The sequence below is a fragment of the Neomonachus schauinslandi genome, chromosome 12 (assembly GCF_002201575.2).
Source record: "Neomonachus schauinslandi chromosome 12, ASM220157v2, whole genome shotgun sequence".
Taxonomy (NCBI): Eukaryota; Metazoa; Chordata; class Mammalia; order Carnivora; family Phocidae; genus Neomonachus; species Neomonachus schauinslandi.
The window spans coordinates 96,173,239-96,199,407 of record NC_058414.1 but is presented as its reverse complement, the minus strand read 5'-3'; positions in this window follow the sequence as shown (position 1 = coordinate 96,199,407).

Genomic DNA, 26,169 nt, shown 5'->3' with positions numbered 1-26,169 from the left:
AAGGCTAAAAACCATCCATATTATTTAGCTGGAACTAAAGCAACAGAAAAAGCCAAAAGAAGTAGGAGGAAATAATCCAGATTAAATTAAAAATTAATCATGTAAGTAAACAAAGAGGCAATAGGGATCAACCCACCCCAAATCAGTTATTTGGAAATACTAACAAAATTGAAAAGTCTGGTGGCATTGCTTAAAAAAGAAATGAATGATAGAAGACAAACAATATTAGCAGTAAAATGAGACATAATTGCAGCAAATAGAGTAGTAGATGGAACAGAAATGGAATCTGTTATTTAATTATTAAAGATGGGGCTATTATAGCGAATTTGGATATTCATATAGGTAGTAAAGAGATAATGCAGAAGAATGAAGAGACGATTGCAGAAATAAAATCCTCGAGTAGGTATATCTTATTTACTGTAAAGGAATAACTTACAAACAAAAGAATTCTAAAGTGTGCACTATTATACCCATGAAAGAAAGGATTATTTCACACAGATAACACCAAATTGATCATTTCAGACCCCTATACAAATGATTAAGACAAGTTTAATTTTCCTCAATAACTTTGGAGAAAATAAATGATACTAAAATTTTTCAGAATGCTGAATTAAAACATTTTTATGAAATTTAAGAGAACAAGTATTTGGGTCTCAGATTATTAATTTATTTAATGTTCATTTTTTCCATCTATGTTTTAACTTTATTTAACCAATTCATCTGTTTTTTATATCAGAAATATATCATTTTGTAACTATAAATTTATTTAAATATTATGCCTTTATTAATATATTGAAACAGCTTATATCATGTCCACATTGTGGAGGAAGATAATTTATGGAAAGTAGAATTAAGATGTTAATAGTAGTCAGCAATCTGAAGTAGGGTCAAATACTTCATGAAAGAAGTTTTAAAGAAAATCTACATGGTACTTTAAAATGTTGCAAATATCTTGAGAGCTAAATAGTTGCAATTTGTAGAAAGTCCTCAGATAAGTACTGTTTTCTTTTTAACTCACCTGTTTATCATGCTTATTATGGGCCATAGCCAACATGAATACAGAAAACAAGAGAAGAATAAATGGGAATAGTTGCTTGGGGGTATGAGGATTTATAGAGGAGGAATTGAAATGATATATTGGAAAAATTTTATTTGGGAGAAACTGTATACTTATACTAAAGTTGATTTTCCTTCTTTCTTCTAGTTTACCTTCAAAATAGTCTTCCATAATATTTCAGTCTTACAAATAGATCCTACCAAATTAATCTATGAAATGATACCATGGGGATAGAATAGCATGAGTATGCAGAGGAAATCATGACATTTGAAACCTTAAGATCACTTCACCTGTCAGGAAATCATGTCTAGAAACCTCAGCTAAGGAAAATAGAGAAGTTTAATGAATATATGTCACAGTGTTCCATTATATTACTCATGAGACTAACAATCATTAGATCCTCATTCCAAGACTATTTGTATAGGATTCTCATAAGCTTGAACATAAAAATGTACATAGCTATAACAAATTATAATGGATTTGAGAGACAGTTAAGAGATAAAAGAATAATAAGTGACAGCAAAGATCCTGAAGGTAAAGGAATTATAAAGCATGAGAGTAGTCAATTAACTTTAAATGTAGCTTTTCTAGAATCAGAGGCAAGAATTGTATTCAAATAGAGTCTCAAATATGTCATGAAATTATCTCAACCATTACCATGACTGAAATTTGTAAAGAAATAGAATCATCATGTAAGCATTAAATTATGTATATTAAATATGTTGAATTTATTTAGAAAACCAAATATTATCAGTATCAAAATAGAATAATATTCCTCCATACTATAAAGCAATATCTATTTATCTATATCTATCATCTATCTATCATCTATTATCTATCCATCATCTTTCTAATTTCTATATACAATGACATACTGATAGCTACATGCTTGTTTTACTTCTCAAATTAACACCACCTGTAAGAGTCATTAATCTAACCATTATTTCATGTCCCAGCTAATTATAAATGCTGTTGAACAAGACATGACCTAGGATTGATCCATACAAGTCTTACTACAAATTTCCTTAAAATGCAGTGTACTGCCATTCATCATGAAATTTGCTTAGGAAGTGTCCTTTACATTTCATTTCATGCTACAGTGCTCATTTCCAAGCTGATCCTTGGACTAGATTTTCAGCTGGTCTGAGCACAAGTCTAAGGTCAGAGAACCAATCCTCTTAACTCAGCTAACTTTTCAGGGAGCAAATCTGTTCCCAAGTCATAAGTTATGTCTCTCTCTCTCTAGTTGACAACAGTATGTTTCTATGTGGACACAGAAACCTCTGGGGAAGTATTTCTAAAATTAGTTCAAAGAAATGAGAAGTGTACTCTTAATCCCCTTTATCTCTTTCACCCATCCCCTGCCCACCTCCCCTCTGGTATCTACCAGTGTGTTCTCTGTATTTAAGAGTCTGTTTTACTCTTTCTTTTTTTTTTTCATTGTTTGTTCATTTGTTTTGTTTGTTTCTTAAATTCCACATACAAGTGAAGTCATATGGTATCTGTCTTTCTCTGACTTATTTCATTTAGAATTATACCCTTTGGTTTCATTCATGTGGTCACAAATGACAAGATCTCATTCTTTTTTTATGTCTGAGTAATATTCCATTATATATTTGGAATATTTCTTCTTCTTTATCCATTTGTCTATTGATGCACAGTTGGGCTTCTTCCATAGTTGAGCTATTGTAAATAATGCTTCAGTAAATATAAGGATGCATATATCTTTTCAAATTAGTGTTTTCATATTATTTGGGTAAATATCCAGCAGTGGGATTACTGGATCATATGGTATTTCTATTTTTAATTTTTTAAGGAACCTCCGAATTGTTTTCCACAGGTGTGTACTATTGCATTCCCAGCAACAGAGGGTTCCTATTTGTTCACAACCTCAACAACACTTGTTATTTCTTGTGTTTTTGATTCTAGCCATTCTGAGAGGTATAAGTGATTTCTCCTTGTGGTTTTAATTTGCATCTCCTGGTGATTAGTGATGTTGAGCATCTTTTCATGTGTCTGCTAGTTGTTAAATATAATGTTTTAAGACAAACATAATTAAATTACAAATACAATTAATTTTACTGTATTGATTAGCTGTTTTATTTTCATTACACCATCTTTTTGTCCTGTTTATAAAATTCCACCTACTAGATTATTTTCTCTCTAACTTACTGGAAATAAAAAACAAACAAACAAACAAACAAAAACAAAAACAAAAATTTCCAGCCATTTATTTTCCTACTGAAGGGTCAGCTTCAGTTGATTGAAGTCCTTTCTGCTTAAGCCAAAATTACTAGATATATTTTGTTTCCTCAGTCCATCTTCTGGTTTGTGGGGGAAATAAAAAAGCCTGTGTGGGGATTGTGAGACAGGATAAAGGCAAAACAAGCATGTTCATCAAAGAATAAGTTTAAGAAGAATAAGAAAAAGGAGAAGAAGGTGGATAAGGAGGAGGAAAATTTAGAGTATCAGAATGCTGTATGTGTGCCCTTTGCTACTGCATGAGCCTTAAATGTCTTTACACACTTACTCCCTGCAACAATGATAACCATTAGCAATATTATTAACTCCATTTTATACATGAGGAAGTGGAGGCATAGATCTTTCAGATAAATTGCTCAAGATTTCACGGTTATGAAGTGGTCAAGCCTGGGATACTCAGTTCAAGAATTTGTGCTCTTAGCCTCTAAGTACACTTCCTCTACATGCAGAATCCACACTATCTTTGCTGACATCTATATTTTTCCCCTAAAGAAGCACACAAAACACTTTTACCTGGTAAATATAGTAAAAGAACAATTAAATGCTAGCTGCTATAACAGATAAATCTAAGGAAACCTAAAGAAACAAAAAACAACACTCACAGTAATATAACTTAGTAATTGTATTTATCGCTCAAGTTCCACTCCAATGAGGTGTTCCTGGTTGGGTGGTGCTTATCTGAGCAGTAATTCTTTTTTTTTTTTTTATAGATTTTATTTATTTATTTGACAGAGAGAGACACAGTGAGAGAGGGAACACAAGCAGGGGGAGCGGGAGAGGGAGAAGTAGGCTTCCCACTGAGCAGGGAGCCCCATGTGGGGCTCGATCCCAGGACCCTGGGATCATGACTTGAGCTGAAGGTAGACGCTCAAGGACTGAGCCACCCAGGTGCGCCTATCTGAGCAGTAATTCTGATGACAAAGTTTCTTCCATTTTGTGACCAGGCCATTTTCCATGTCATAATGCCAAGTACTCAGAAATGGAAAAGAACGTGTAGACTCACAAGTCTTCAATAGCCAGGCCTGAAAGTGGCACACATCATCACCCAAAGCTCATCACATGAGCACTCCTAATTTCAAAGGAAACTGGAGAAATAAAGTAGCTGAGTGCCCCAGAAGGAAGAAGAGAATGTTTTATGGAATATTTAGTTTTCTCGACAACTGGGAATATTAATATCCTATGATTGTGTTCTTTCCATGTAGAGAATAATTTTTGAGTTTTATCTTAATTGTTCAATTACCTATATGTCTATCTGCCTGCCTACCTATCATTCTATTCTATATTCTACTATTATTTTAAATTTTATTATGTTATGTTAATCAGTATTGATTTATTTGGTTATAATTAGGCCATTCTCTAATTCAAAAACTAACAGATGGGTCCAGCCTTGTTAATAGCAAGAAATTTGTTCTGACAAAATAGGATCAAATGCTAGGAAGTATTATTCACAAATTTCAGTTAATTTTGTGATCAAACCTTTTAGTAGATATTATACAGAATTAATGCATTAATAAAAACTGTGGGGTATTGTCAATTTTGAAGTTTGTACAAAATTTAAGCAAGATTAAGTAGTAAATTTAGTTTCCCAAACAAGGACCTTCTACATATTTTAAATATTCAAATTATCATCACTGCCGTATTCTTTTCTGTAAATTTGTATCAGTCATCCATATTCATATTGCTTCTCTCTTGTTTTTCTATTCCTCTGTAACAAATTACTCTCAAAGTTAGCAGTTTGAAGCAACATGCATTTCTTTTCTCACAGTTACTGTAGTTAGGATCCTGGTAATGGCTAAGTAGGTGACTCTGGTGCAAGATTTCCCATTAGACTGTAATCAAGAGGTCAGTCAGGGATAAAGTCATCTGAAGGCTCAACTGGGGAATGATCCACTTTCAAGTTCACCCACATGGCTGTTGGTAGGTTTCATATCCTCCCTGGCTTTTGCCTGAACACATCAATTCATTGCTGGGTGGATAGTTTCTTCCTCTCAGTGCAAGAGCTTCAAGAGAGCTTCAGGAGAAAAATATAGATGTCAGCAAATAATTACTTCAAGAGTAAATAAGGGCATCCATGATGAAAGCTTCAACCTTTTTACAATCTGATCTGAGAATTGACATCCTGCCACTTGTGCTATATTCTAGTCATTAAAAGTGAGTCATGAGAACTGCCCATAGTAAGGGAAGATTTCAGAAGAGCATGAGTATCAGGAGGCGGAGATCACTTGGTACTATTTTAGAGACCTACCACACCTTTAAAACATTCATTAAATTATTTAATACTATAAACCATGCTTGCTAGAAGAAAATTAAGGAAAAAATATGCTATCTTAGAAATTAATCAAATAGTCTGAGATGCTTCCATTAGAATTCTTTGAGTTAATCTTATACCCTTTGCACAATTCTAAATTTAATATGTCCTTCCAGCATATACAACAGAATATTTCCTTTGAAATAAATTGCTCAAACTTTGTGATTTCCTGTGGCAGCAATTTACTTTTATTCCCATTGACATTTTGTAGCTTCCTTTTTTCTCTTTTCTCCCCAGTGTTCCCCTTCATTATTTGAAAACCCCAAAGTGGCCTTGCTTTGATCTTTCTTTCTGGACTGAAAGTTCTCTTGTCTTTGGGATTTTTAAGCTAATGCATATTTTAATGTACAAAAGATTATTATATTTTCAGGGACCTCATGGAATATGTGAACTTGATCATTGACCTTATTGTTTAGGAGCATTTGTTTAAGTGGATAAAGTAATGAGTTGTAAAATAGAAATCATATCATGGTTCTTCGTGCCCATTCAGGAATGCCTGTTTTAAATATTCTTAAAAACCTCAAAATATATTATAAATGGTATAGAATCTTCTATGGACACTATATTATACTACTTGGAATATTTCTTAGTTCTTTTTTCCTCAAAAGATAGACTATTTTTCTTTTGAAGTGAATTTAATGAGTTCATCATAACACTTCCCATTTTTCTTAACTTATTTTAATAATAAACTGTAATATTGCATACAGCCTATTTTAATACTACTCTAAGGCAAGCATGTATCACATTTATTATATGGCACTTAAAGAGGAGACATCACTCTAATGCAGAATAATTTTAACTAAGATTAGGAAACATGAATCTTTCCTAAGGGGTCTTGCAATTCTTTATATTTGAAAGAAAATTAGGAGAACATTAAAATGAATATTAATGGTATATGTTTACAGCGATGTTAATTTATTCCATGGTTAAGAAAAATTGAATACCACATTGTAGCTGATTTATATAAAGTAATGGTGTTTAATATATTACATGATATTTGTGGCATAGATCAAAAATATTTTTGATTCATCTGTCTTTATAAATCCTGTGATGTAGCTCACCAAAGTAAAATGAGGTTTGTTTTTGTATCTATGAGAGAATAATTAACTCTTAGTGATAGAGGGGATTTTAAGCATCATGTAATCTAATTAGTTGGGGGGCAGTCTGGTGATAGAAACCACACCATATTTAGAACAGGAAAAGTTAAAACAAAAAAAAATAACTATAAAAAGGATTCAAGTAATAGCGGATTGGATAGTGAGAAATAATGAGAACTGTAGTGAGTTGAGGAATCACAGATATAAAGAATAGCTACTATCTGTAAGGCTGAAGCAGAGTGCCATACAAGAGAACTCATTGGAAAGACACCCAGTGGAATGCTATTTATGGGTGGTCCCTCAACTGTGGCATTCCATGAGAAGATGGTGGGTGTACCTGAGAAAACTGCAGGTACTACGCTCTGGAGAAGCCCTTCAATTTAGGAGATAGGTGTTGGAGAAATCATACCCTACCGGAGCTCAGTGGCTGGTGAAGCTGTTCATTGCAGGAACAGACTTGGGAGGACCACTGAGCTGCAGGAGTTCAGCACTGGGGAAATTGCATGGTATAGGAATCTGGTTGAGAACAACATACTAGAACCTGGAAGAGAAAAGCTCTTTGCATCTCCAGTGTCCCTTCAACACCCCCTTCTGACAATATTTAGCATTGTACCAGCTGGCAAAGGAACATTCTTTAAAGGAACCAGATCCACTTTTACAGAGAAAGCAATGAAGTATGGATTTGTAGTTGAGATGCAGTATGTTGATACCTGGGGAAGTCCATCCCTTTGGCTACTCAGCTTTTATATATAACCTTCTGCACACATTTGTATGACAATTAGTGTCTAACCAGGTATTTATATCCACTGAACAGGGTATAGCTATCCTTATAAGTGAGAAAGTTATCACACTTACTCCCAGATTAAGAGAGGCATGGCCCAACAGTCATTATGTCCCCTGCTGACAATATTAACTATTCCTTAAATTTCATACAGTGCCACTGAATACTTACCACCCTACTTCAAAATCTTTGGTGGTGGCATTAATTTTCACAACTCGCTCAGGAATGTCATATTGCTTCTAGTTCATGTTCCTGCTAGGGAGTAATGTTCCAGGGACTGTCACCTAGACATTTCTAACATAATGAACCTCAATCAAAGTTCAGAGAGGCAATATGGGGATTCTGTAGTACCCAAGTATGTTTATTTCATTTACATATTCAGGAACTAGGGAAGTAACTATAGGGTGGATCTGTGGATTAATTGGTCTCACTGAGTCAGACTTGAGCTAAGACTATAGCTATCACTTGACTACCATAAAATTCTACTTGAGCAACACTAAAATTTTGGGTCCCCAGGAATTAATATCTTTTAAAAGCCAGTGTCTTGTAATCATCAAGAAATCTGGGCTTTTCTTTTCTCCCTGTGAATAGTTCCTCTAGTAAATGGCCATTGGCTAATTGGGGAAGGTTTAGAGAAACATTTGGGTATTATTTGCAGGAATGGTGCAGGATCCTTCTTCAAGAAATCCTATATTCCTTTTCAATCTCTGTATTAATTTAGGTCTGGGAACTGGAGAGAGGCTGAGACTCTCCACTATACGAAATCAAGTCAGGATGTTTTTGACTATAAGACTAAAGTTCTTACTCTTACGTAGCTCAAGTGCTATTCTAGTGGTTTTTTCCATCTATTATATTCCCATGGACATCATGATCAATTAATCACTCACTGCTAAGATCTCTGAGGGTCAAGGCATTCTGTTTACCACTACATCCCTGCTTTCCTTTATAGTGTGTTTCTACCTCATCTTTGGCAAGTTAAATTCTGCCACTTGTCCTCTGCTATTCTAGAATCTCATCATTCACATTAAATTAGAGAACTTATCTGAATACTGGAATCCTCTACAACTATATCTCGCCTAAAAAGGAAAACTATCTCAGAGTTTTTTAAGGATACAGGTCTTCTCCTCATTAATGAATTTCTCAATGCCTTATTGGAGGGTATGTCTTTTGGATTTTTTTTATGGAATGTATCTCAGAGTCGGGTATGCATGTCATATATGACAAATCCTACCTTTGCGTTCTCTCCTCACATCATGCCAGGAAAGATCTGGCTCCTTGACCTCATTAAATATAGGCTAGCTTTGTTCCCAAGGTTTAGTTAACCAATAAAGAAAGTAATTAGAGCTACCTCCAGATGAATGAGCCAGCATTTTAGGTCCAGAGTCTCCATTACATACATTCATATTAATAAGTTCAGCCTGATCTAACACTCTTAGCCTTTTTCCTGATACATGTTATCTAAGTTTCTGCTAATATTTTATTAAATTTTTTGATAATTTTTTTGATGTATAACCTCTTTTGGGGGGTCAGTTTGTTTACTTGTCTCCTCTCATAACTACGGGTTATGGGTAAAGTGACCACAAGGAGTAGTTATATGGAATAATGAGGAGAATTATTATTCTCTTTGAAGGCATCTACCTTAGTTGAATGTAAGAAAGTTGTTATTTGTTTTGTTTTTGTCTAATTTATTTTTTATTATGTTATGTTAAACACCATACATTACATCATTAGTTTTTGATGTAGTGTTCCATGATTCATTGTTTGCATATAACACCCAGTGCTCCATGCAGTATGTGCCCTCTTTAATACCCATCACCAGGCTAACCCATCTCCCCACCCCCCTCCCCTCTAGAACCCTTAGTTTGTTTCTCAGAGTCCGTAGTCTCTCATGGTTCATCTCCCCCTCCGATTTCCCCCCCTTCATTTGTCTCTTCCTGCTATCTTCTTTTTCTTCTTCTTCTTCTTTTTTAACCTATAATGTATTATTTGTTTCAGAGGTACAGGTCTGTGATTCAACAGTCTTACACAATTCACAGCACTCACCATAGCACATACCCTCCCCAATGTCTATCACCCAGTCACCCCATCCCTCCCACTCCCCACCACTCCAGCAACCCTCAGTTTGTTTCCTGAGATTAAGAATTCCTCATATCAGTGAGGTCATATGATACATGTCTTTCTCTGATTGACTTATTTCCCTCAGCATAATACCCTCCAGTTCCATCCACATTGTTGCAAATGTCAAGATTTCATTCCTTTTGATGGCTGCATAATATTCCATTGTATATATAAGTGACTACTTCTTTATCCATTCATCTGTCGATGGACATCTTGGCTCTTTCCATAGTTTAGCTATTGTGGACACTGCTGCTATAAACATCGGGGTGCACGTACCCCTTCGAATCCCTACATTTGTATCTTTGGGGTAAATACCCAGTAGTGCAATTGCTGGGTCGTATGGTAGCTCAATTTTCAACTTTTTGAGGAACCTCCATACTGTTTTCCAGGGTTGCTGCACCAGCTTGCATTCCCACCAACAGTGTAGGAGGCTTCCCCTTACCCCGCATCCCCGCCAACATCTGTCATTTCCAGACTTGTTAATTTTAGCCATTCTGACTGGTGTGAGGTGGTATCTCATTGAGGGTTTGATTTGTATTTCCCTGATGCCGAACGATGTTGAGTACTTTTTCATGTGTCTGTTTGGCCATTTGGATGTCTTCTTTGGAAAAATGTCTGTTCATGTCTTCTGCCCATTTCTTGATTGGATCATTTGTTCTTTGGGTATTGAGTTTAAGAAGTTCTTTATAGATTTGGATACTAGCCCTTTATCTGATATGTCATTTGCAAATATCTTCTCCCAATCTGTCGGTTGTCTTTTGGTTTTGTTGACTGTTTCTTTTGCTGTGCAAAAGCTTTTTATCTTGATGAGGTCCCAATAGTTCATTTTTGCCCTTGCTTGCCTTGCCTTTGGCGATGTTTCTATGAAGAAGTTCTAGGAAGAAGTTCCTGCAGCTGAGGTTGAAGAGGTTGCTGCCTGTGTTCTCCTTTAGGATTTTGATGGACTCCCGTCTCACATTTAGGTCTTTCATCCATTTATTTTTATTTATTTTTATTTTTTAAAGATTTTATTTATTTACTTGACAGAGAGAGACACAGCGGGACAGCGAGAGGGGGAACACAAGCAGGGGGAGCAGGGGAGGGAGAAGCAGGCTTCCCGCTGAGCAGGGAGCCTGATGTGGGGCTCGATCCCAGAACCCTGGGATCATGACCTGAGCTGAAGGCAGATGCTTAACTACTGAGCCACCTAGGCACCCCCTTTCATCCATTTTGAGTCTATTTTTGTGTGTGGTGTAAGGAAATGATCCAGTTTCATTCTTCTGCATGTGGCTGTCCAATTTTCCCACACCATTTGTTGAAGAGACTGTCTCTTTTCCATTGGACATTCTTTCCTGCTTTGTCAAACATTAGTTGACCATAGAGTTGAGGGTCCATTTCTGGGCTCTCTATTCTTTTCCATTGATCTATGTGTGTGTTTTTGTGCCAATACCATACTGTCTTGATGATTACAGCTTTGTAATAGAGCTTGAAGTCCAGAATTATGATGCCACCCGCTTGCTTTTCTTTTTCAACATTCCCCTGGCTATTCGGGGTCTTTTCTGGTTCCATAAAAATTTTAGGATTATTTGCTCCATTTCTTTGAAAAAAGTGGATGGTATTTTGATAGGGATTGCATTGAATGTGTAGATTGCTCTAGGTAGCATTGATATCTTCACAATATTTGTTCTTCCAATCCATGAGCACGGAACATTTTTCCATTTCTTTGTGTCTTCCTCAATTTCTTTCATGAGTATTTTATAGTTTTCTGAGTACAGATTCTTTGCCTCTTTGGTTACAAATCAGGTCTCAATTGGTACCAAAAGATTGGGATCATTCCCTGCATATTTTCAGACCACAGTGCTTTGAAACTAGAACTCAGTCACAGGAGGAAAGTTGGAAAGAACTCAAATACATGGAGGCTAAAGAGCATCCTACTAAAGAATGAATGGGTCAACCAGGAAATTAAAGAAAAATTTAAAAAATTCATGGAAACAAATGAAAATGAAAGTACAATTGTTCAAAATCTTTGGGATGCAGCAAAGGCCATCCTAAGAGGAAAGTATATAGCAATACAAGCCTTTCTCAAGAAACAAGAAAGGTCTCAAATATACAACCTAACCCTACACCGAAAGGAGCTGGAGAACGAACAGCAAATAAAGCCTAAACCCAGCAGGAGAAGAGAAATAATAAAGATCAGAACAGAAATCAATGAAATAGAAACCAAAAAACAGTAGAATAGATCAACGAGACTAGGAGCTTGTTCTCTGAAAGAATTAACAAGAGTGATAAATCCCTGGCCAGACTTATCTAAAAGAAAAGAGAAATGACCCAAATCAACAAAATCATGAATGAAAGAGGACAGATCACAACCAACACCAAAGAAACACAAACAGTTATAAGTACATATTATGAGCAACTCAATGCCAGCAAATTAGATAATCTGGAAGAGATGGATGCATTCCTAGAGATGTATCAACTACCAAAACTGAACCAGGAAGAAATAGAAAACCTGAACAGACCTATAACCACTAAGGAAATTGAAGCAGTCATCAAAAATCTATCAACAAACGAAAGCCCAGGGCCAGATGGCTTCCCAGGGGAATTCTACCAAACATTTCAAGAAGAATTAATACCTATCCTTCTGAAACTGTTCCAAAAAAATAGAAATGGAAGGAAAACTTCCAAACTCATTTTATGAGGCCACCATTACCTTGATCCCCAAACCAGACAAAGACCCCATCAAAAAGAATTACAGACCAATATCCTTGATGAACATGGATGCAAAAATTCTCACCAAAATACTAGCCAATAGGATCCAACAGTACATTAAAAGCATTATTCACCACGACCAAGTGGGATTTATCCCTGGGCTGCAAGGTTGGTTCAACATCTGCAAATCAATCAATGTGATACAATACATTAACAAAAGAAAGAACAAGAATCATATGATCCTCTCAATAGATGCAGAAAAAGCATTTGACAAAGTACAGCATCCTTTCTTGATCAAAACTCTTCAGAGTATAGGGATAGAGGGTATATACTTCAATATTTGTTTGTTTTTTAAGCATAAAAAGTCAGGTTTCCTAAGACATTGGAGGGAAAGGTAAAGAAGGCTCAGGGTGATTTGGAAGCTCAATACCATCTTCTAGATCCAACCAGATATCCTTATTCCAAATCCCAGGATCACATTTCTTCCAGTCAGTACTCTTTCACATGAGGAATTAGTGAGATTTTGAATTCAGCTGTTTTTGTAATACAGCAGACTGCACAATTAAATGGGTTTTATTTGCAACAATATCAACCCTGTAAGTGCAAGAACTACGGGATTCATTTTGGCTGTCATGGAAGCACTCTGGTTCTGGCTCTCAGATCGTGACTTTAATGAAAGTGGACAGATCTAGATTTGTCATTTTATTTTTGTATGTGCTCAAGTGCACTGAAAGATATGCATCTCATATTACAGTCCTGATAGTCATTATCACTGTTCTTATGGTCTAGTGCAGCAGACATTTGGCTCCCAAGGCACTTTCTTCAATTAGCACTTCATCACAATCAGCCGCAGGAGATAGCATAGTTAATTATGCCATTGCATATCATAGGTTACTAGAATCCCTTTTGCATTGTTAAGTGGCATAGCACTATCCTCAAGCCTAAAACCACAATCAAAGATTCCCCCAAATCTCAACTTTCAGAGTCTATCTATCTTCCATCACTTCAGATCCAACCAGGAAACAGAAACCACATAGTTCTTGGATAGGAAAGTTTAGTATAAAGCAAAGATGGGAAAGCTATGCCCAACGGGCTAAATCTGGGTTAGACCCTGTTTTTGTATAACCTATGAGCTAAGAATCACTTTCAAATTTGTATAGGATTTGTTAAAAATCAAACAAAAGTGAAGAATTAAACATATGTGAAAGGGACCATATTTGGCCTACAAAACATGAAGAGAGAAGTCTCAAAATTAAAAATTAAAAAGGAACCATTACATGTGATGACACAGATATACAAAAAATCATAAAAGACTACCATGAAGGGCGCCTGGGTGGCTCAGTTGGTTAAGCGACTGCCTTTGGCTCAGGTCATGATCCCGGAGTCCTGGGATCGAGTCCCACATCGGGCTCCCGGCTTGGCGGGGAGCCTGCTTCTCCCTCTGACCCTATCCCCTCTCATGCTGTTTCTCTCTCTATCTATCTCAAATAAATAAATAAAATCTTTAAAAGAAAAAAAAGACTACCATGAACAACTATAAGCTAGTGAACTGGAAAATCTAGACAAAATTGAATAAATTCCTAGAACTATATAACATACCAAGAGTGAATCATGAAGAAGTAGAAAGTCTGAACAGACCTATACTAGCGTAGAGATTGAATCAGTAAACAAAATCTTCCTAAAAAGAATATCCTAGGACCATGTTGCTTCATTGGTGAATCCTACCAAACACTTAAAGAATTAACACCAATCCTTCTCAAACTCTTCCAAATAATCAGAAGAAGGATCATGCCTAAACTCATTTTATGAGGCCAGCATTACCCCGATACCAAAGCATTAAAAAGACACCACAAGAAAAGAAAGCTACAGGCCTATATTCCTGATGATTATAGTTGCCAAACTTCTCAACAAAATACTAGCAAGCTGAATTCAACATTAAATTCACATTAAAAATCCCATCCTGACACTGTGGGATTTATCTCCAGGATTCAAGAATGATTCAATGTATGAAAATCAATGAATGTGATATAATACATTAGCAAAATTAAGGATAAAAATGACATGATCATCTCAATATATGCAGAAAAAGTGTTTGGCAAAATTCAACTTTTATGACAAAAACTCTCAGCAAACTAGAGTACTTAAACATAGCAAAGGCTATATGTGATAAGCCTGTAGCTATCGTTATACTCAGTGATGAAGAACTCAAAGCTTTTCATCTGAGATCAGGAACAGGGCAAAGATGCTCATTCTTATCTCTTCTATTCAACATAGTACTGGATGTCCTAGGCAGAGTAATTAGGCAAGGAAAAGAAATGAAAGACATCCAAATTTGAAAGGAAGAAGTAAAATTTTTCCTGTTTGCAAATGGCATGATCTTATATATCCAAAATCCTAAAGACTCCCTTTAAAAAGCTGTTAGAAGTATTCAATGATTTCAATAAATTGCAGGTTACAAATCAATATACAAAACTCAGTTGTATAGAAAAAATATTGTTAAAATGTCCATACTACCCAAAGCAATCTATAGACCTAATACAATTCCTATAAAAATAGCAACATCATCTTTCACAGAACTAGAATAAACAATCCGAAAATTCAGATGGAACCACAAAATATCTGGAATAACCAAAGCAATCTTAAAAAAGAAAACTGGAAGTATTACAATTCCAGATTTCAAATTATATTACAAAGCAGTAGTAATTAAAACATTATGGTACTGGCATATATAGAATAGAGCAGAAAACCCAGAAATAAACCCACAATTATATGGTGAATTAATCTTTGACAGAGAAGGCAAGAATATGCAATGGGAAAAAGACAATCCCAGCAAATGGTGCTGGGAAAACTGGACAACCACATGCAAAAGAATGAAGCTGAACCACTTTCTTTTACCATACACAAAAGTAACCCAAAAATGGATCTAAATGTGAGATCTAAAACCATAAAAATTCTTGAAGAGAGCACAGGCAGTAATTTCTCTGACATCAGCCATTGCAATATTTTTCTAGATATGTTTCCTGAGGTAAGGGAAATAAAATAAAAAATAAACTATTGGGACTGCAACAGAATAAAACGTTTCTGTAAAGGAAATAAAACAACCAGAAAAACTAAAAGGCAATCTACTGAATGTGAGAAGATATTTTCAAATGACATGTCTGAGAAAGGGTTAGTATCTAAAATATATAAGGAACTGATAAAGCTCAACACCCAAAAAACAAATAGTCCAGTTAAAAGATGGGCAGAAGACATGAATAGGCATTTCTTCAGAGAAGACATACAGATGGCCAACAGATACATGAAAAGACACTCAACATCATTCTTCATCAAGGAAATACATATCAAAATTACAATGAGATATCACCTCACACCTGTCAGAATGGCTAAAATCAACAACACAAGAAACAACAAGTGTTGGTGAGGATGTGGAGAAAAAGGAACCCTTTTGTACAATTGGGGGGTTGCAAACTGGTGTAGGCACTGTAGAAAACAGTATGGAGATTCCTCAAAAAATTAAAACTAGAATTACCCTATGATCCACTTACTGCACTACTGGGTATTTACCCCAAAATACAAAAACACTAATTCAAAGGAATACATGTACCCCTATGTTTATTGCAGCATTATTTACAATAGTTAAACTATGGAAGCAGCCCAAGTGTCCATTGGTTGATGAATGGATAAGGAAGATGTGGTGTATATATACAATGGAATATTATTCAGCTATAAGAAAAGAATGAAATCTTGCCATTTGCAGCAACATGGATAAGCCAGAGAGCATAATACTGGGCAAAATACGTCAGTCAGAGAAAGACAAATACCATATAATTTCATTCATGTGGAATTTAAGAAACAAAACAAATGAGCAAAAGAAAAAAGAGAGAGAAACCAAGAAACAGACTTAGCCAGAGAGAACAAACTGCTGATTACTTGAGGGGAGGTGGGTGGGGCGATGGGTGAAATAGGGGATGGGGATTACAGAGTACACTATCATGATGAAAAAATAAATATATAAAATGATAAAAAATGAACAATCCCCCCATCTCAGTTAATAACAATGAACTACCTGAAAAGGAAATTAGGAAAACAGTCCTATTTACAATAGCTCTAAAAAGAATAAAATACTTAGTAATACACTTTACTAAGAAGGTGAATGGCTTTTGAATTGAAAACTACAAAACATTGATTAAAGAAATTAAAGAAGATGTAAACAGATAGAAAGACATCCACGTTTATGGGCTGGAGAACTTAATATTGTTAAAATGTTTATACTACACAAAGCAGTCTACAGATTCAATGCAATCCTTATCAACATTTGAATGGCATTTTTTATAGTTATTAAAAACAACCTTAAGTTCATATGGAGCCACAAAGTCTATGAATTGCCAAATCAGTCTTTAGAAAGAATAAGCTGGAAGCATCACATGTCCTGATTTTACAGAGCTCCAGTAATCAAAACGTTATGGTATGGCCATAAAGACAGACGGATAGACTAGTAGAATAGAATTCAGAGCCCAGAAGTAAATACACACATATGTTATGTGATAGTTAATTTTGTGTGTCAACTTGAGTGGGCTAAAAGATGCCCACATAGGCGGTAAAACATTATTTTTGGGTGTGTCTGTTTCTGGAAGATATAGCATTTGTTTCCGTAACCTTAGTAAAGAGACCCACTCTCATTAACGTAGATTAGCATCATGCAGTCATTTCAGGGCCAACAGAACAAAAAGGTAAAGGGAGGGCAAAATCTCCCTTTTCTTAAGCTGGGACATCCATCTTTTCCTCCCCTTGCACATCAGAGCTTCTCATTCTTGGGCCTTTGGACTTGGATTGAATTACACCCCCAGCTTTCCTGGTGCTCCAGTTTACATATGTCAGATCATGGGACTTCTCAACCCCATAACCAGGTGATCCAATTGCAGTAATAAATCTCCCTATAAATATATAGGAAGTGCCAAGAATATGCATTGGCAAAAGGATAATCTATTCGATATACGGTGTTGGGAAAACTGCATATTCACATGCAAAAGAATAAAGTGGACCCTTATTTTACACCATACTCAGAAATAAACCCCAAATGAGTTAAAGACTAAAACATAAGACCTGAAATAATAAAACTCCTAGAAGAAAACACAGGGGAAAGCTATATGACATTGGTTTGGGCAATAATTTCATGAATGACAAAAAAAAGCACCAGCAATGAAAGCAAATACGGACAAATGGAATGCCACCACACTAAAAGCCTCTGCATGGCAAAGACAACAGACTGAAAAGAGAAACTACAGAATGGGAGAAAATATTTGCAATAGTATATATGATAATGAGTTAATCTCTAAAATATGTGAGGAGGTCTTATGATATTTTGGTTGAGCAGATGTTTTTAATTATAATGAAATACAACTTAACTTTTTTTTTCTTTTGTTGTTAGTGCTGTTGGTGTCCTAAGAAAATTTTATATATTACAAGGTCAAAACCATATTATCTTTTGTTCATTTACAGATGGCTTGTTGCTTTAGCTTTAACTTTTAAATCTATGATCTGTCCACATTAATTTTATTATTATTTTATTTTTTTATTATTATGTTATGTTAATCACCATACATTACATCATTAGTTTTTGATGTAGTGTTCCATGATTCATTGTTTGTGTATAACACCCAGTGTTCCATGCAGAACGTGCCCTCTTTAATACCCATCATCAGGCTAACCCATCCCCCCACTCCCCTCCCCTCTAGAGGCCAGGTGAGCATATTAATTTTACATGTGATATGTGGTAGGAAACAAGGTTTATTTCTTTTTTTCTAATGGGTGTTGTTCCATTATTATCTGTTGAAATGATTTTCCCTATGCATTGATTTGCTTTAGCACCCGTTTCAAAAAATCAATTAACTATGCATGTGAAGGACTATTTCTGTATTCTGTTCATTCACTCATTTGCTCATTCATTCATTCATTCATTCATCTTGATTAGAATACTATACCCTATAGATTATTGCATTATCTGTCTTACCTCATTTTTAATATTTACTGAATTTACATAGTAAAATTATGGCACAATGTGTTCATTACTTATTGTATTAACAAAACTGTTAGTTGCACTCAAATTTTTAAAAAGTTGATTTTTAATTGAAAGATGTTTGACATATAACATATAAGCTTAAAGTGCAAAACATGTTGATTTGATGCACTTGTATATTGTAATATGATTGCCATTGTAGTGAATAATGATGATTTCTTTTTTGTAGTGGGAATAATTAAGATCAACTTGCAAAATCATATTGAAAAAAAGGTAGTGCTAACACAGATTTCTGACTTGGTTCATAATTTAAAAAAATAGCTTTGACATTTTTCCACTTAAGATGGTGCTTATTTTTCCTTTTTGGTAAATATTTTGTTTGATACCATTGAGAGCTTATTTTATAGCTCTCTCAAAGCTGTCTTCCCACCCCTAATTCCATCTCCCAATATAGAGGTTAAAATAATTAGTGATTCATTTTTCCTAGGCTCCTTTGCATCTCTGTGTGGCTTTGTGTGAATATCCTTAGGGTTTTAGTCAATATTTTTTCAAACTCAAGGTCATAAGTGTAATAAGAAATCAAATTTAATGGGTAGCAACCAAAATTTTTTAAAAGCAAAAAATAAAAAGGAAATATCAAAATGTAGTGCATGTAATGTGTATAACTCTGATTTTTGAAACATTGCTGCAGTTTATATGTATGGATATATGTGTACATTAATACATCAGGTTTCATGAAAAATATTTCTTTGCATGGTTTAGGTTCAAAAATTGTGATGTCACTTGTTTAAATCATAGTTATTTGAATTTGTGTCATCTCTAGCTAAATGGATCTGAACTGGTTCCAAAATTGATACATGGCAATAGTGTGCTTTAGATTTGGAAGTAGTTGTATACAGGTGGTTAGGTGCCCATTAATCTATTCCAGCTGGGAAGTCTGTAGCCCTTGATATGAAGTGGAGAAATATTTTATCAAACTCTTTTTTATAGTATCTTGGAATGCATAAACAGATGGTATACTCAAACCAGGTAATTGAGGAGCACTTTATGAATGGACCAATTAACAAAGATGTTAAAGAGAACTAACAATAAAATGTAACGCATTCCAAGGATAGCAATAACAAGGAGGCATTACCAATGCCACACCTGAAGAAGTAAGGGGGAAAAGTGAGACTCATAGCTATAGAAGAAGGCTGTTCTTCAGTAGTTGTGTCCTCTGGTAGAGAAGGACTACCCTAACCTGAATCTATTTCTGGTGTCTTTATTTGGTTGGATCTAAAATGAAACTAGAGATAAAGGAGCTTAAGCTTTATATCCATAAAGATTAGCCTCTGCCTGAAGGCAGAGAACATTAGTAGAAATGAAGAGGATCTCTCTAAACTGATCCAAAGTTCAATAAATAAAAAAATATGCAAAAATCATAAATTTATGTGTACCTATTATCAGCCTCAGAAATATTGAAAGAATTCATAGAACTGCAGGGGGAAAGTGGACAAATGCACCATTTAAATGGGAGATTTTTAATATAACTCTCTTGGTAATTGATAAATTAAGCAGAAAAAAATCACTAAGTATACAAAAGATTTGAATAATGCAATCAACTAATTTGATCTAATGAATAAGTGTACATTACACCCGACAACAGATGAATACATTTTAAGCTTGAAAGAACATTTATGAAAGTTGACCAAATACTGGGGTGTGAAGAAAAGCTCATCATATTTCAAAGCTTTGTTAGGCAGAAAACAATTCTCTCTGTACACAATAAATTAAATTAATGATCAGTTATTAAAAAAAGAAGAAGAAGAAGATAATTAGAGGATCAAATAGAGGATCAAAGTTCCCTGGGAGAGGGGAGAGAATGCAATATTAAGTCAGGCTGTGTGTAAGATTCCTTAAGAAAGTAACCATTGAGGGCGCCTGGGTGGCTCAGATGGTTAAGTGTCTGCCTTTGGCTCAGGTCATGATCCCAGGGTCCTGGGATCGAGCCCCACATCTGGCTCCTGGCTCAGCGAGGAGCCTGCTTCCCCCTTTCCCTCTGCCTCTCTCCCTGCTCATGTTCTCTCTCTCTCTCTGTATCTCTGTGTCTCAAATAAATAAATAAAAAATCTTAAAAAAAAAGAAAAGAAAGTAACCATTGAGGAAATACTTGGATATAATGAAGAAGATATCAAGTAGCTATCTTGTAGAATTCTATTCTAGGCAGATAGAAAAGCTGCAGCAATGGCCTTATATATGGCTTTTGTAATTTAAACATGGAGGCCAGTCTGGAGTGAAATGAACAAGAAGTAGTTGGAAAGTGAACAGGAGGTCTCTATCAATAATAAGGGTCTTCCAGCCATTTTTAAAGACTTTGGTTTTTACTCTATGGAGTAAAAATGGAGAGTCATTGCAAGATTTGCAAGTAACAAAATTTTACTTATGCTTTGATGGGATCACTCCCTTCTGGCTTTTTCACTGTAAGAAGACCATAGGAGGGGGGGAAAAAAGTATCATTTGGATGGTTTATTAGGAAGTTATTGCATGATCCCAATAAGTGATCTTGTAGCACAGACAAGATGGTCACTTGGAAATAATGAAAAATGGTTGTGTCTGGATATATATTGAAGGAGAGTCAACATGATTACTTATGGTATGAGAAAAAGGATGACTCAAAGATTGTTGACTTGAGAAAATAGATATGAAGAGTTGTTATCAAAGAAGACATTAAATTCTGCAATTAGAGTCAGTCACGTGGGGAGGGTCAAGAGTTCGGTTTTGGATATATTTTGTTTGGAATGAATATTGTATATCCAGGTTGAGATATTGAATAATCAGTTGGCAGTGTAAGTCAACCTGAAGTTAGGGAAAGAAGCCTGTGCTAGGCATGTAAATTGGCATATGGACAGCAAAAAAAAAAAAAAAAAAAGGTATTTAAACTTCTTGGACTGGATAACATCACCAAAGGGATAATTATTAATTGAGGAGATAACATATATTATAGTCCAATATAATGAACAGCAACCAGTAAAGAAATATGAGGATAAAGACAACTGAAGGAAAGTGAGTTAAGAAGGAGGGAATAATCAATTATGTGTATTAAATGATAATAATTGGTTGAATACTATGAGCACCAAGAGTTGATGTTATATTCAACTAATTGGCAATCTTAAAGAACACAGTTTCACTAGGAAACCTCCTGTGAAAGCTTAGATTAAAATGGTTTTAGGTGAGAATGAGAAAAAGTGAATTAGAAAGACAAACTATAGACAAATTTTTCAGGAGTCCAGGGAAGAAAAGAATGGATCAATAGTTGGAAGAGGAACAGGGTCAGGATGATATGCATGGATAGTAATAAGTAGAACATGAAAAATTCATGATGTAGAAGTTATGTATTCATTCTCTGGATCTTGGGCAGCTTAGAGGGAAATGAAGAAGAGAACAAAAAAATATTCACTTGAAGAAAGGGATTAATCAGGAAATACACCCATGGGGTAGATGGAAAGTCCATGGGCATCCATGGTAAAGGATATACCTTACCCATTCTCTTAACCACTGTTTTTTTTTTTTTTTTAATCTTCATCATCTTTTTTGAACCCTTAGTGTTATATTCCTGTTCTCAATATCACATTTGAGTCATTATTAGTTGAACCTTCCCAGGCTTCTACTGTGGGAGAGTAACTGGTCAACACTGAAATAGGCATAATTAACTCTTTCCAGGTTTTTCCACTCCTATTCTTGTGATCTTTATTAATTATTTTTGTCATCAGTGAAAAACTGTTGCTTGAAAATATCTTTTAAAACATTGAATTAAGAAAATTATATTTAATATTTGAATTTTTCCTGAAAATTAAATAAAATATGCATTAGTCAGTCTCTGGATTGTGGAACACTATGTTTGTCTTCGTATGCTGCCTTATCAAAAGTTTTGTGACTTGTGTTTTGGAGTATGCCTATAGCTGAGATGTTCACCTATTCTCTGTTTCCCCTTTATTCCTTTGGTAATACAATATCTGAATATGAGTTGGTCCCAAACTCCCTTGCATAATCACTTCATTTCCCTTTAGAGAAAGGTGTTGTCATGTGCCCTGAAAATTCTGGCTAATAGGATGGAGCAGAATGATCTATCCTGTTCCTACATTGCATTCTTTAAGTTAAGGGTTATATTCAGTACTTCCTTTTTTTTTCTTTTTATGCATTGGTTGAAGTGCAGACACTATCAGCAGACCCAGGGCAGCCATTTTGGTCTATAAGTTGCAAGCTCAAGATAGTTTGGCAGTACAATTAGATAGAAGAATCTGTCTACCCAGACTTCTTTAGGTAAAGGAGACATTGTTTACCTTATTAAATTCACTAGTATTTTGAACCTCTCAGTTATGCTGTTGAACTGACAACCTAAATAATGTGTTCTTTTAGCCTCTACTTTATAATAATACTCGAGGATTGCAAGGAATATTGATGCTAAATAGAATTGGGATGTTGTCTAAGTCAGAAATTAGATACTTCTGAGTAAACTGTGACATTTTCCAAACCAGAAATTCTGTATTTTCTATTTATCAGCAGAGTTTGTATGTTTTATAAATAATCATGTGGATCTGGTAGTGAGTTAAAATAATGTTGGGTATTCATAGATTGCTGATTTACTGTATTTTGAATTAGGTGATTGGAGTCTGTATATGGTTAAATATGCAATAATTTCTTAGCTGTTTCAGATGATTAATACTGGAACTGGCTCAACATTTCACTCATTGCCTATGTATACTTGTCTACCAGGATGATAAAGCACTAATAGATTCTTATTACTATCCAGGGGCAAAATGTGTTTCTCTTCAGCATTTCTCTGACTATCCTAACATTTTACAATGAATGCCCAAGGCAAAATGAAAGAGTTGGAATATAATAGAGTTGAAGCAAAAAGTAAATGACAAGGCGGGGTGCAGAGATAGATATTTTTAGATAAAAATTATTCAATATAACTCTTTTCTTCTGGGTTATTAGAGTTTTCAAATTACTATTTTATAGAATCATAGGTGTTAAAGCTAAAAGGCGTGTTGAATAATAATCTATTGCAAACCCCATCTCTCAAGCAGGTAAGGCATTAATATCCTTGGTCTGCACATTGGTTTATAACATTTCCCAAGATTACAAAGTAGAAAAGTCAGCATCAGATCTAGATTTCTAGACTCCTGATGTATGAACGCTTGTAACTTCTTGATAAAGTAATGATGTAAAGTTAGACTTCGTGATTCATTTATTTTTATTCATTTTTTTACTCAATTCATTACTTTTAAGGATTTAAGGGTATAGATTGGGCAACAGTTAATAGCCAGGGAATGATGTATTATGTGGCCAGTATAACAGTGGAGTATAGCAAAGTGTTAAGGAAACCTTAATAGAAGCTAGTTCAATTTTAGAAGCTAATCAGTTTTTTTTTGAGCATTTAATAATCTTTAGTCATTAATTTGATTTTGTATAAATATTTTATAGTTATTATAAATATTTACATTATCAATTATTAGCTTTCTGTAAAATTTTAATTTTGTAAATACTCAAAGAAGCATTTGATATAACCAGGCTTTCCTTTACTTTCTTAAGTAAAATTGGTAATCAGTTAAGTTTTTACATGAAGGGATAGTTCTGAGTTTATTATTAAGAATAGTTTATGTTTTAGATAGGAGAAAAGAATAAAGAAGGCCATTCCAGCTAGAAGAAGTATCTTGTGCAGAGGAAGGGAACCATGAAAGGCCAGGGTGTGATTAAAAATATGAGCAGACTAATGCAGCTCAGATATTGAATGAATTGGTGGAGGTGTTCAATGTGTCAGCAGGGATGGTGTGTAGCCTAATTGGGAGTTGCTTTGTAATATAGCTAAGAAATCTGGATTTGTATCCTGTAGGAAATAAAGAAGCAAGAAAGATTTTAAGTATGAAAAAACATGATTAGTCTTTTTTTTTTTTTAAGATGACCCCTGTTATCTTTAGAGCTGAAGGTTAATTGAAGTGGAGAAATACTTGGGGTATAAATAACATAACAGTTTTAGACATAATACAAAATTTTCCTGAGGTGGGACAGTGCTGATGGAAGGAAAAGGACAGGCTTGATAGGAATTTCTAAATTAGAATTTACAATTAAATATGGGGGCTAGAAATTGGGGCAACAGTGACATTAATAGAGATTAAGGGTATGAGATGAGATTGAGATTGATTGGGAAGTGATGAGAACACATTTGTCTCTGCTAAATATAGATTTCCCAAATTACTGAATCTTTCTGAACCTCAGTGTTTTTTTTAAAGTAAACTGGCAATAAATATCTATCTCAAAGGATTATTAAACTAGCTACTACACACTAAGTAACCATGAGTGCCAGCTAAGCAGTAGGTATTGAATGAAATTCAATATTTCAATTTTTATAATTGAATTGAATTGAATTGAACAATTCAATATTTGTTATTATTATTATTGTTTTGTTGTTATTATTGTTATTTTACCATTGTTATTACTGCAGTGAATTTAGAAAAAAGCATGTTACTGGAAAATGGAAATAAAAATCTGAATCTTGGAAGAGAGGTCAGGGATGTAGATGTCTATTTGGCAGTCATTACTGTAAAGGTGTAGTTAAAAACATGAGATTAGACATAATTCTAATAGACCTTTGTTCTTTAGTTGTTTTCTTGAAAAAGAAATTGATTTTTATGAACTTTGAACATCCTAAGTTAACATGAATAAGCACAAGAGGCTGTTAGCTATTAGCACCAAGTCTACAGAAACAATGGAACGTCTGCATTTGTGCCTAAGCCTGAATAAATAAATTCCAGCCTTCAAAGCATTCTCTGAGTAATAAAGTAGGCTGGCTTTAGGCCAAAATTCAAAATATGCAAGGTTTGTCTTCAGACGCTGGCTTTTCAAATCCATCACAGGGAGAGGAGGGGGCGGGCTTACAGAATAAGACTTGAAAAATCCCGAAGGGTTTTTAAGTTTTTAGGCTTATCATAGCATATTCTATTCTTTCCATCCTATATTTTCATCAAAGTAAAATCAAGTTAAATGAATATTTGAAATTGACTTGAATGAAAAAGGAAATCTCAGAAGGGAAACAGTATTAGGTAAGCACAGGGAATTGTATAGGAGACTTTACTTTTATAGGGATGGAGTGTACTGATTCTTGGTATATAAAACTCAAGCCGTTTGTAGCAGTTATTCACAGAATCATATCCTTTGCTGACAACAGGCTTAAGTTACTGCTTAAACTTGAGATTCTGGTGAACTCAAGACATGATCTCCAAAGACAACATCTCCAGCACATCTGAGATACATATTTGCTTTCCATGACTGGACACTACAGACAAATGACTCTCTCCTTCCATTCTTAAAAGGAAAAATCACCACCGTCATCACACTATCAACATAATCATAGTCACAGACACTTACAAGACACTTCAGTTGAGCCAGATCCTCTTTGAGTTACTGTTCAATTCTTAACTTATTTGATTCAACAACAACCTTATGGGGTAGGCATTATTGATAGTTCTGTTTTAGAGGAAGAACACAAGCTGTAGAGTTCACAGAACATTCCCAAGGTCACACAGGAAAATCCCTTCATTTTAGTTGGCTATTGTTTCCATGGACCAAAAGTATCTTACGGCTATTCTGATTATCCAAGGCAAATAATCTTCTTATCTGTTGGGAAGCAGTGGTACAGAATGGTCAAAGAGGGTTGCTGAAGCCGTCACTAACTTGCAGGCGAAAATGCATCATGTTCTGACTAACTCTATGGCCTTAGAAAATATATAGAAACATTTTGAACCTGAATTTCTTCATCTGTGAAATAAAGACAAGGGTAAAGGAGAAAATGGAAAGTGTGTT